Consider the following 12,690-nt stretch of genomic DNA (forward strand, 5'->3'; position numbering starts at 1 on the left):
TACTGTGACTGTATTTGAGATAGCAGCTTCCTGAAGCAGCCAATGTAACAACTTCTTTTTGAAAGCTTAAGAGTACCCTCTGCTGGCTTAACACGAAAGTTGTGAAAATCTGCAGCACAATGAACTGAAACGGCACCACAGAGATATACTCCTTTCCTGCCGCAGCACAGCTGTGCATCTCTGCATGGGGCAAACAGCTGCACAGTAACATCTATCATCTACAAAGGGAATGCCTGAAGCAGCGTCGCACGACGCCTGCTACAGAGCTCTTTGCCAAACAACAGGAATTCCAGAGCTGTCATCCCATTAGGACGCCTGTCAAACAGCCCGTCAAACACAATCTACGTGAAGAGCTTTAACATAAAATAAAAGTTATTCTGGGGACACTCTGTTTTGAACATGAACAGTGTGCAATGAATTGATAACAGAATTATGTCCTAAAAGACAGAACAGCTTGTGTCTTAATGACTCATCTTTCTCCCTTGCGAGCTCATGGGAAGAGTTTATCTACCTTCTACAGCTCACACCGCAATCGAATTTCTTGTTACAAAGTTGACACGAGGTAGGAAGAATTTGTTTTAATCACTGCATGTACTATAATGAAAAAAATACTTCAATTGAAAGGTGTTTATCTATACTACAACACAAAGGTCTATATATGCTTACACGTGACAGTATTTCTTTACAAACATGAGCATTTAGGTGTATAGATGAGTGAATATAAAAATGCAGTTGAGCCAGAACTGCTCATTTCCTAACCTGACTACTAAGGCTGCTCCAGCCCAGGCTCTTGGACACAATTATTAAAGAGCTCCAAGAGATTGCCAGGGATAGTGAATACCATGCCATCCCTTCCTGGTGGCTGCTTCATACACCTGATGACTTCTCACATTCTCTCTTCTCCATTCCCAGTGATGCGTGATCTTTCCATTTGCCAAAGCTGAGCAGCCACAGCTAGCCTTGCTGTTCCTTGATAAATAGATGAAACAATAACTTTCCTAAGCACGTTACAAAGTCACTGAGGGGACACACTTAAGCACTGAAACTACATGCTTGACTGCTGCCAAGAGTTATGGTTAGCCATTTCCTTTATATAACTGCTTTTGATATGAGAATGTCAGCTGTTATGCTTTTGTAAACAGTAGTTTCTGGCCTTTGCTTTAGTTCTTGAAAAATGTGACATTGCCTACTCCAGGAATGTAAAAAAATTAGAAAGCAAACTAAAAATCTACATATTATTAATGTTAAATATCAAAGAGGAGTCTCGGATCCCTGAATCTGTTCCTCTTCCACTTTTGCAAGGCAAAGATCCTATACAGGACCATCTTGTGTGTGTGTGTACATGACCTGAAATGAGGCCACAATCACAGCTGCATGCAGAAGACATCTAATTTATTGTGCCAGTTGCTAATTAAAAAAAAGCACCTGACAATACATTCTGATACATAAAATAATAGGTAATGACGAAAAAGCACTTAATCAATGCTGTTATTAGTCACTGCATTTCCAAATGGCACAGAGAGACTAATTCCACATCAGCAAGGAAGAATAAGACAACCCACAAGGTTCTCCTGTTAAATTACTAAATAATTTAGTTGCATGTCCCTTTTTTGGGCAGCCCTTTTTATCTAGAAAAAGACAAATGAAAACAAAAAAAAATCACAACCAATATGTAGGGCATCTTATTTTTTTGTTTCACAGTGTGTTCCTCCTTCCTTCCCCCTTATTAAATAAAAAGTCAAAGTTTTCTGGTTGGTTGGTTGATTTTTTACCTAAGAAATATTAAACAGAAACAACGTTGTTGTTGGGGGTTTTTGTTTGTTTGTTTGTTTGTTCTTTATTACAAAATACTTCTTACAAGCACAAAGAATGGGCAAGAATAACAGGGTCCAGACTAGATTCCTAGAAGAAACTGAAAAAATTAATGTGAAACTGAACTCATTTAATTTAAGGTGCCTTTTCTTTTTTCCTCAAGGAAAATAAATAAGCTTAGTCCAGGTATGATATCTCTCAAAAAGAGGAAAGCAAGTACTGGGTTTATAAAGCTACTGTATACACAATCCACCAAAAATGATAGATTTTGTCCACCACGTGGACATTGCAGATTTGTAAAATATGAAGCACCAAAGTATCCATAACAATTTCTCAAATATACTTAGAAACGCTGACACAGCAGCCCCGAGATATTTGAAGATGATTGCCGCAACGTTAACAAGCTTAACTTGAGCACTGATCTTACAGCTAGAATGAAATACAACCATTTTTTGCTTCCTCCCTGCCCCTGGATTTACTGGGCCCTCTGAATACAGAAGAATTTAGCAAGAAAAGAATGTTTCTCCTAGCTACACAACTTTCCAGATACTACTCGAGCAGTTTCTGCACTAGTGGATGCAGTGGTAGATGTAGATCCTACGTATCAAATGCTATGATGCAAACTGGGGAATGGGTGAGGATTAGGGCATGACTCTATTTAACAAAAGCAAACCAAAAAGATGACAGTCACCCAAAGAGCCTACAGTTTCCCTGTTGACAAAGCCTAAATTATTAGGAGGGTCAAATTTAAATATCATCATTAAGTAGAGAGAGAATATTTTTACCTCAGCAGCAAAACAAGTACCAATGTAATTAAATACCATTTTGCCATCAAAGCAATAACAGGGTCATAACTCTTGATGCCAGGAGAACAGACCTTGGCCTGTTGAGGGATCTGCTTGGAAGGGAAGCCTCGGCAGACAGTCCTAGACAGAAGAAGGGTCCGGAAGAGTCAATCAATTTTCAGCAATTGCCTTCTCCAATTCTGATGTGTGGGAAAATCAAGCAAAGGTGGCAGGAAGCCAGTGTGAATGAACAAGGAGCTCCTGACTAAACTTAAAATGTACAAAAGAACATACAAGGTGGAAACAGGCGCAACTGACATGGGAAGAATGCAAAGATGTTGTCTTAGCATGAAGGTATGGAATCAAGAAAGCCAAAGCCCACTTGGAGTAGAACTTGATAAAGGCTCTGAAGATCATCAAGGGCTGCTACAGGCAGGTCTGCAGGAAACGAAAGATGACAGAAAACACAAGCCCACTGCTGTGGTCAATGAATCAGGTGACAAATGAAACAGAAAAGGCCAAGATACTCAATACCTTCTTGCTTTGGTCTTTACTGGTAAGATTGGTCTGTGAGATTCCCAGGGCTGTGGGAACGTGGAACAAAGATGACACCTGGAGAAAAAATATCAAGTTAGGGAACATTTAAAAAAGCTGGACAGAGTAGGCCCATGAAACCTAATGGGATGCATCCATGAGCACTGTGGAGGCTAGCCAATGCTACTGCAAACCCAATCTTTATCATCTTTGAAAAGTCATACTGATCTGAAAAGGTTCCCGAGGATGTGAAAAAGGTGAGGCTGTAGAGTCTCCATTCCCAGAGATATTCAAAACTCAAGTAAATGTGGTCCTGAGTAACAAGATCCTGCTCTAGCTGACCCTGCTTTGAGCAGGGTATTTGGCCTAGACAACCTCTGAAGGTACATTATACCCTCAACCTCTCTGTGATTTTTGCCATCTCAGAAATACATTTGGCTTTTATTTTTGGCAGTGGCAAAGCTCAATTTTTGTCAGGTGGTAGAATTGAGTTCTGGCTTCAGCAAGTGTAAATGTTGAAGAATTAACTGAGTCTCAGGTACATTTAGGAGACAGGTCACAAACTTCCCTACAGTCCCATTTTAATGAACAACCAGAGTTGGTGCAATCAGGACCTGCAGCTCACAGTCAGAATACCATATTAGCAAAGTGAGGAGATGCTAGGCCAGGGCAGGCCCATCTTACCTCCAGGTACAGGTCATTGCACAATGCCAGGAGTGGAGTGGAACTGTTAATACTTTCATGTAATTACACTCTCTAATCACAATCTGGGCTTCTAGATTCTACTGTAGGAGCCCAGCACCTACTAGGTGTGAGCAAGATGCCAACAATGTGTGTAATCTGTTCTAACAGCAGCTACCAAACCATTTATAGACTTTGGCATCTACACTCTAGACAACCAAAATTAAGCAAGCTAGATACGTACTACTAGCCAAAAACACCCTTCAAACCTCACCTACCTAGGACATCAATAAGTCTGAGTTTCCATTCCTTCTACAGAACTTAGGTGTATTAATTGGGACCAGTGAGTTGTGCCTACTCATAATTGATATATATTTTCTTAAAAAAACCCAAACCAAATCAAACCAAAGCAATCAACTAAAAAAATCAAAACACAGCCACCCACCTCTAAAAGAACACACAAACTTGCATGAGCTCACTCTTTCCTTTTAATGTATGGCCAGATTTAGCCTTGCCCATCTAGTTGCTAAGTTAACCTACTGGTCAGAGCACTTTCAGAAAGCAGGAGAATTAAATCCAGATCTAGGTCTCTTACCTCCCAGCAGATTACCCCAGGAGATTCCTCTGCCTCCCAGAATTTGGTTTAAGAGGTCTAGATTCAGTAGGGGAAACAGCAACTTGCCCCCAAGAAATTCAGTAAAGACAAGGTAGTAAGGACATGCCTGTTATCTCAACTACTTTACATATAGCCATGTGACGCTGTTGAGACACGACACAGTGATGAGGAAGCAAGTTTCTTTATTGATGTTACATGACTTCTTCTTTATTGATCTCACACGCGCCTCTTATACCCTTTGTCTACACACGCGTCTCCGCTTGATTGGATTAGCTTATATATAAACAGTCTGTGACTGGATGGTCCTTCTTTCTCTCACGGTCCTGTATCATCTCCTCACTTCCTGTTCCATGATCTCCAAGTTCCATAGATGTTGCCTCTTTGTTTACGTCTTGGCTCCCTCTCCTTCTGGGTGCAGTCAGCAGGGGTGCTCAGCCTGCTGTGGACCCTCACAATTCCCCCTTTTTGTATTTGTGCTAAATAAAATTGCTTGTGTCATCCACTGCAGGGCCCTTTGCATCAGAGACACAATGCAGGGCAACATCAATAGCACAACTACAATAACATACCCACTCCTAAAACAGGTAAATGAAGCAGTAATATCCTAGGTATAGTTGAAAAGTACACAAGCATTGACTTATACTCCATTTTTACTGATCTTAACAGCTCTAATTCTTGTGGTTCCTGTATTATAAGTGTGCACAGATTGCATTCCAGTTATTATTACAGTTCTTTAGCTGTAGAGAACAAGACCAATTATCCACAGAAAATGGTGTTCTGTTTAGCGATGTTAGCAAGGGTTACCCATACACTCGTCTCCAGCTGTTTGATTTTCCACACATTGCCTCCATGGCTTATCCACAACAGGGCAAACACAATGAGCAGGGTACCGCCGAGGTCCTCTATCTGTGGAAACACAAGCATACCATCGACCTCAAGTTATTAGCTTGCACGGGCCTGACCACTGACCACTGTGAATGTCCTTCACTTGAACCTTCACTCCATTAGAGATAGTTGCAGTGGACTTCAAGTGTCGAATCATTGCGAGATTCTGATGCTCCTCATTGATAGTTAAGAAATGTAATACATACATCACCTTGTTCAGCTGTGCTTCAGGTGATTCCCCAGATGTTCCCGCCTTTTGTTTTTGTAAAAGGCACTTAAGTGTACCATGGGCACGCTAGGAATACCTGTAGTATGGCTGGCACTCCGTGACTGTAAAAATGCTTTCACCCGCCCAGAAACATAAGCAGGACCATTGTTGGTCTTAATTTGTTGAGGAACACCACAGGTGGCAAAGGCTGTTATTAGGCCAATGTTATTAGGCCAATGCCTAATAACATCTTTTGCTGTTTCTCCAGTATGTGCAGTAGCAATGATGACAGAAGAAAAGGTATCAATCAATACATGCACATACCTTTGTCGGCCAAATTCCATAATATGAGTTATATCAGTTTGCCAAATTTGTAGGGCCCGTAAGCCAGGATTTACTCCATAGACCGTTGGAAAATGTTGTCCTTGACAATCAGGACATGAGGCAATGATAGCTTCAGTAGTAGAAAATTGAAACTGTCTTTTGAGTGCTCTGTGACCCTGATGAAAAAATTGATGAGAAGCAATTGCTTGTTGCATAATGTTTGCTACTGGTCCTAATTCTACCACAGATACTAATTGGTCAGCCTGGGCATTTCCTTCTGCTATAAAACCAAGTAAATCATTATGGCTTTTTATATGTAAGATATAATAGGGTAAGCTGCAGTTTTGTGTGGTTTCCCACAACAGCTTCATAACTCCAAACAACAGCTGGTTTGTCCCTTGTCCAAGAACTGCTTTATCCAATCTCTGCACTAGGCCTGCAACATAAGCAGAGTCAGTTACCATATTTATGGCTTGTGAGAACTGTTGAAATGCCAATGTGACTGCTCATAATTCCACCACTTGTGGGGAGCCTTGCTGGTGCTCAATTAGATGTCGCCAGTTTTGGCCATCAAACCATATAACAGCAGCTTCTCCTGTTTTCCCAGACCTATCTGTGAAAACTGTGGGTCTATCAACAGGTGCTGTTTGGTTTAATAATTCCTGTGTGAGATTTGAGTTCCCAGTTTACAAAGTGGCTGAGAAGGAAAATGATATGATATCTGGCCTGTAAAATCCAGGAGAGCAGCCTGAAGTACAGAACTATTGGCAAGACACCATTCAAAATATTGAACTTGCAGAGGAATAACAATACATTCTGGATCTCGTGCCAATAGTTCCATGCATCGTGTTTGAACTTTAATAATGAGTTGAGCTAACAACTCTTATAATCCTGGAGCAGCCCTTTTCTTTTTCGAAACGGTAAGATCCACTCCAATACATGGAGGGGATCTTCCCACCCCTGATCCCACTGCACAAGCGCAGAGTAGGGCATTGTGTCCTCCACAAAGACTAATGCCTGCACAATTACAGTTAAGTCAATGCACTAGACATGCTTTTCCTGAATGTCTTGCTCTACTAGTTCCAGAACATTTCTGGCTCCCTTATTTAAAACTCTGGGTGCTGCAATATCTGTGTCCCCTTTTAACAAATCAACTAGGGGTTGTATTTGTGATGATGTAAGGCCCAAACAGGGTCTCAACCAATTTATAATTCCAACTATTTTTCGAACAAAAGTCCTGATTTCGGTTACTATTTTAATTGCCTGGGGCTGTTTTGGCCAGTACTTTCATGCCCAAGTACAACCATGGTTGAACAGTTGTACCTTTTCAGAGGCACTGACTAGACCATAATGTTCCAATGTTCGTCTAGTGTCCCTTTCCAATTCTCCTAATTGTTCTGACATTGCAGCAGCCAATAAGATGTCATCCATATAATGATAGCAATAGCATTCAGGTTATTTCTGCCGCACAACACTCAGTGCCTGGGCTACAAACCACTGACAGAGAGTAGGTGAGTTTTTCATTCCTTGAGGTAAAACCTTCCAATGATATCTTTTTGTGGGTTCCGCATGATTAGTCAAAGGAACTATAAAAGCAAATTTTTCAACCTCTTCTTCATCTGAAGGAGTTGTAAAGAAACAATCCTTTAAGTCCATGACTGATACGTACCATTGCATTGGAATCATTGTTGGGGAAGGTAGTCCTGTTGTAATGCTCCAATGGTTGCCATCACCTCATTGATTTTTCACAGGTCATGTAATAATCGCCATTTTCCTGATATCTTTTTGATCACAAAAACCGTTGTGTTCCAAGGACTGTGTGACTCTTCAATATGGCCTGCAGCTAACTGTTCTGCCATTAATGTGCGCAGGGCTTTGAGTTTCTCTTTGTTGAGGGGCCACTGATCCACCCACACTGACTTGTCTGTGAGCCATCACAACCTTAAAGTGGGTTTTTTAATGCCCTACAGAATAGTGACTCCTATGGAAAATCTGTTGTTATACTGACTCCCTATTGTCCCAAACAGTCTCGTCCCCAGAGGTTTAAGGGGGCTGGAGTAATATAAGGTCGTACAGTGGGGTTTTGCCCTTCAGGATTCGTTATAATTACAGGTTTTGCTGCAATAAGACTAGTAGCCATACCTCCTAGTCCCACTACTCCTGAAGTTGCAGGTATCATGGGCCAGGAATCAGGCCAATCCCTCCAAGCGATGATAGCAACATCAGCAACATCAGTGTCAAGCAGTCCAGATATTTCAATGGAATGTGGAAAAGAGGTGTTCATAGCAAGAATACATTCCATTTGTGGCCTTGTGCCTGAGAGAGATTGTGATCAATAAATTTGAGGCGGTCTGGTGGATCCAAATCCCCCACCTCCACGGTTGACTTGCTCCGGTTTAGGAACACTGCTTTTAAAAGGCACAAATTGCGCAATGTGAGTTCTCTCTTCTGTTGTAACAGGTGGCTGATAGTAGAAACCATTGCACAAATTTGTCCTGTAAAATCCTCATCAATTACCCCCACATGAACTAGAATGTTTTGTAAGATAGCACTGGAACATCTCATAAGTAAGGCACCGAGTCCACGACCAATAGGCCCCCACGCTTTCAGAGGGACCTTGTGTACTCCCTGTGTATTAATAGTTACTGTGTGGGTGGTGGATACATCCATCCCTGCTGCTTCGCTGTTTTTTCCTGATAAGAGGTCACAAAGGCCTGGAGCCGTATTGCACGAGACCGAATGTTCTCCATGAGAACAAGTGTTTGTGTCTGGGTGCGCCCCCCCACGCTCCGTCTCCTGTTTCCCGGCTGTTACAATTGTTTACTTATGTGATATTTGGACTGGCATTGTTTGGCAAAGTGTCCGACTTTCTCACACCTGAGACATCTGCTAACAGCTGGTGTAACAGCTGATTTAGCAGTGCCACCATTCATTTTTTGTCTGTTTGGACAGGCAGGTTTCAGATGCCCAGTCTTGCTACACTATAACATACTTTGTCTGGTGTTTTCATGGCTGCCATAGCAGCAGCAAGAGTGGACATTTTATGGTATACTGACCCCACCTTGGCACAAGCCACGATCATAGTTTCAAGAGTCAGTTCACTTGGCAAGGCATCTATTATTTTTTGACAATCTGCATTAGCATTATCTTGCACCAGTTGTGTGACCAACATCGTTCTTACATAGCCATCAAAAACTTGCTGTTCCACAGCAGCCTGTAGCTTCTCTAGAAATTGTAAAAATGGCTCTCAAACTCCCTGTTTAATTGTTGTATATTTAGCCCTCGGTTCAACCGTCTCCGCTGTTCTTATCAGTGCTTCAAGCCCTAGTGCTTTTACTTGTTCAAGCCCTAAAGGGTGCCACTCGGCTTCATGCTGTGGATTACTAAACTGTCCAGTTCCTGTTAAAACACCTGCCCCATGTTGGGGATCCGACTGGGGGAGCTGCAGATTCCGCACTGCTTGTGCTTCTGCCTTTTGGGTCCAAATATTTCGACAAACTGTGCACTGAACAGGCGGAAACATAATTTGTGCAATTTGAGCAAAGTCATATGGTGTCATTTTTCCATAGTAACCGAACTGATTGCGTCGTTGCAGGGGAGTTGGGACCGGACCCTGTAACATTTTTTTGAAGGTCCTGTATCATTTTCCAGGCGTATGGCCTGTGCTCATCCCTGATTCCCTGCCCCGGGTCCCCCCGGAATGCCACAGCTGGCGCAGGACCCGCGCCACGCTCCTCTAAGAGTGCAGTAATTCCCTCGCACAACGCCCAAAGTCCTTCCCGCATAGCCCGTCGTTTTACCTTTTGCCAAAATAAACAAGGATCATACGGTCTCACAGTAACCTGTGCCGGGGGTGAATCCCACGCCTGAGGGGTCTGAGGTTTACCAGAGGGACCCCCAGAGGTTGGCTCGGCGTTAGCCTTATCTTTCTGTTTTTCGAAGCAGCCGCCCCCGCCCCCCCCCCCCCCCCCCCCCCCCCCAGCTCCAGGATGGTCCCAACCGTCCGCCTCACCCGGCAAAGGCGCACAGAGGCACCGCGCGCTGCGGGCGCCCCTCGCTCTTCAGGGGGCGGCGGGACGGGGTTCACCTGCCGTGGGGTTTGTTTATAGATCGGACGAGCCGAGTCTGCCCCATCGTCTGATTCATCAACAAGAAGACTTCTTCGCGCCAACCGAGACAGTTTATTCTTTGGGCGCGTTACCGGATCTCCTGAATTTAGGTGTTGAAACTCAGAGGTGCAGAATCTGGATCAGCACTTAATATAGAAAATCCCTCTTGCTCCGTTAACAGATCCTCAGCAAATGGAGGCTCGTCTCGGGAGGCAAGAGGTGGAAGTTCTCGTTCTGTTTTTTTACAGTCCTTCAAAGTATCAAACAAAAGGCACCATGTGGTTAACAAGGACACTGACTCTTTGTCTCCGCGTGAAGCGCTATCAAACAGCCTGTTCCCTATTTCTCTCCAATTCAAAACATTAAATGATGTTATCGTGTCTGGATTGTATCCCTGTTTCTTGCTCCATAAAAGCATCTTTTTAAGCATTACTTCTTCCAGCTCTACACCCCTCTTTTTTAGTATTTGTTTCCACGTGCTTATTATCATTTCTTCCTCTTTTGTTAATGAGGCTCCCACCTTTCCCCAGCAGCTCACCTGTACTCGGAGTCTTCTTAAAGGTCCCGGATCCGGAATTAAGCAGCTATTCCCGCCGCTCCTGCTTTGCTGGGGCTCCTGGCTCTGCTCGGCGAAACTTCGAAATAATTTAGCAGCTATGCACGCTGCTCTCTTGGCTGCGCCCGCCGAAACTCTAAACCCAAAGCTATCAGAGTGGTGAGGCACCGGCACAGGTTGCCCAGGGAAGCTATGGATGCCCCATCCCTGGAGGTGTTCAAGGCCACGTTGGATGGGGCGTTGGGCAGCCTGATCTGGTGGGAGGCGTCCCTGCCCAGTGCAAGAGGGGTTGGAACTAGATGATCTTTCAGGTCCCTTCCAACCCTAACTATTCCATGATTCTATGAAACTCCAGGCTATACCTCATCGGGGTCACCGGATGTCGCTGTTGAGACACGACACGGTGATCTGGAAGCAAGTTTCTTTATTGATGTTACATGACTTCTTTATTGATCTCACACACGTCTCTTATACCCTTTGTCTACACACGCGTCTCCCCATGATTGGATTAGCTTATATATAAACAGTCTCTAATGGTCCTTCTTTCTCGCGCGGTCCTGTATCGTCTCCTCACTTTCTGTCCCACCATCTCCAAGTTCCGCAGGTGTTGCCTCCCTGTTTATGTCTCGGCTACCTCTCCTGGGTGCGGTCAGCAGGGGTGCTCAGCCCGCTGTGGACCTCCACAGCCATGCGTGCCACAAAGAACAATCAGGAGACTAGAAATTGAGTTTTAATATTCCAGTCCAGTAAGAGGAAGTATCAACTTGGGTATCTTTTTTTTTTTGTGGGAAAAAGTTAAAATCAAGACAAAACAGCTACAAAGTCTAATGCAACAGAGACACAATTTCAAAGGTCCTTTGACAGAAAATCTAATACATTAGCACAAGAGAAAAACTACTACATTAGCATCCATTAAAATATTATTTTAAGAGTAACCTGAGAAAAACCTAGATCCTTGCAAACATATTTAAGCTCTATCCACAGATCATATTTAGATTAACACTGGAACTGAAACCATAACATTTGACATAGTATAAAGTTGCTGAAAAAGAGGAAGAGAACTCCATTTTCATCCAAAGAAGAAAAGAAAAAAAAAAAGCAGATAGTTGCTTTGAATAACATCAGAAGTCTCCCTTCAAACAGATAAAATGTAACATAGGGCACACTGAAAGACAAAAGGAACAGAGGGGTATGAGGAGCTCAGCTAGGACCATCATGGAGAACGGTCTTTCATATTAGTACTGTACTGATCCAGCACCACTTGGGGTATTTTAAAGGTTTTTTTTCCTCCTCATGTATTCTTTACAATTAGTTACTTGTTAAGGCAAGCCTGAATTACTCGTAGTCCTAATCGTGTGCTGTACTAAGAACCATCTGAAAGCAACTTAAAGGGCAGGGAGCATCCTGTTTCTCAGGGTGAATTGTCTTAATATGCACATAATACTGTGTACACTGACAGCTTAACATTCAAAATACAATTTGGTAATTTTCACAACTCTTAGTGCTTTTTCAACCTGCACTAACTATGACAAGCGCCTGATTGAAGAGTACCTCTTCCCTACACACTAGGACAATGTATGATCAGTTCTTATCAACCATAAAAGGAAAAATAGTGTTGTGTTTCTACAATATAGCCCGTATATTTTACAGTGACCTGTGTCCTGATCTTGCCTATAACTAATGGGCTTCATCTTCTCTCCTAATAATGAAGACAGTGATTTGAACCCTTCCAGATGATCTCAGACTTCCTGAATTACCTAAATCATCAAGTTATCCTGCAAACCAGACTTGTTTTACCCTGTTTATGAATGAATGGTATTACACTTTGCAGAGAACTCAGTGTCTACGATAGACATGTTGGGAATTCACACCAAAGAATAAATTCAATATTATGTCCCAATGCTCAGTTGAAGACATTTCAGCACATAGTTTGATTCCCAAGTTCAGACACTGCAGGAGGATAGTCATATACATGCTGCACACTTGAGACTGCTTTTCTGGCCTTGTTTAGAGCTTTAATTGAAACATGCGGGTCTGCAGGTTTGCTTGTTCCTGAACCTTCTGTGGATTCCAGCTATGACATACCAGAGAACCTTGTCCTTTAAAGTGCCTAGATGGTACCGAATAGTGTATTTCTTATTACAACAAGCACTTTGTCTTAGGTCAAGAAACCCTAAACA

Source organism: Cuculus canorus, chromosome 1, assembly GCF_017976375.1.
Source record: "Cuculus canorus isolate bCucCan1 chromosome 1, bCucCan1.pri, whole genome shotgun sequence".
NCBI lineage: Eukaryota > Metazoa > Chordata > Aves > Cuculiformes > Cuculidae > Cuculus > Cuculus canorus.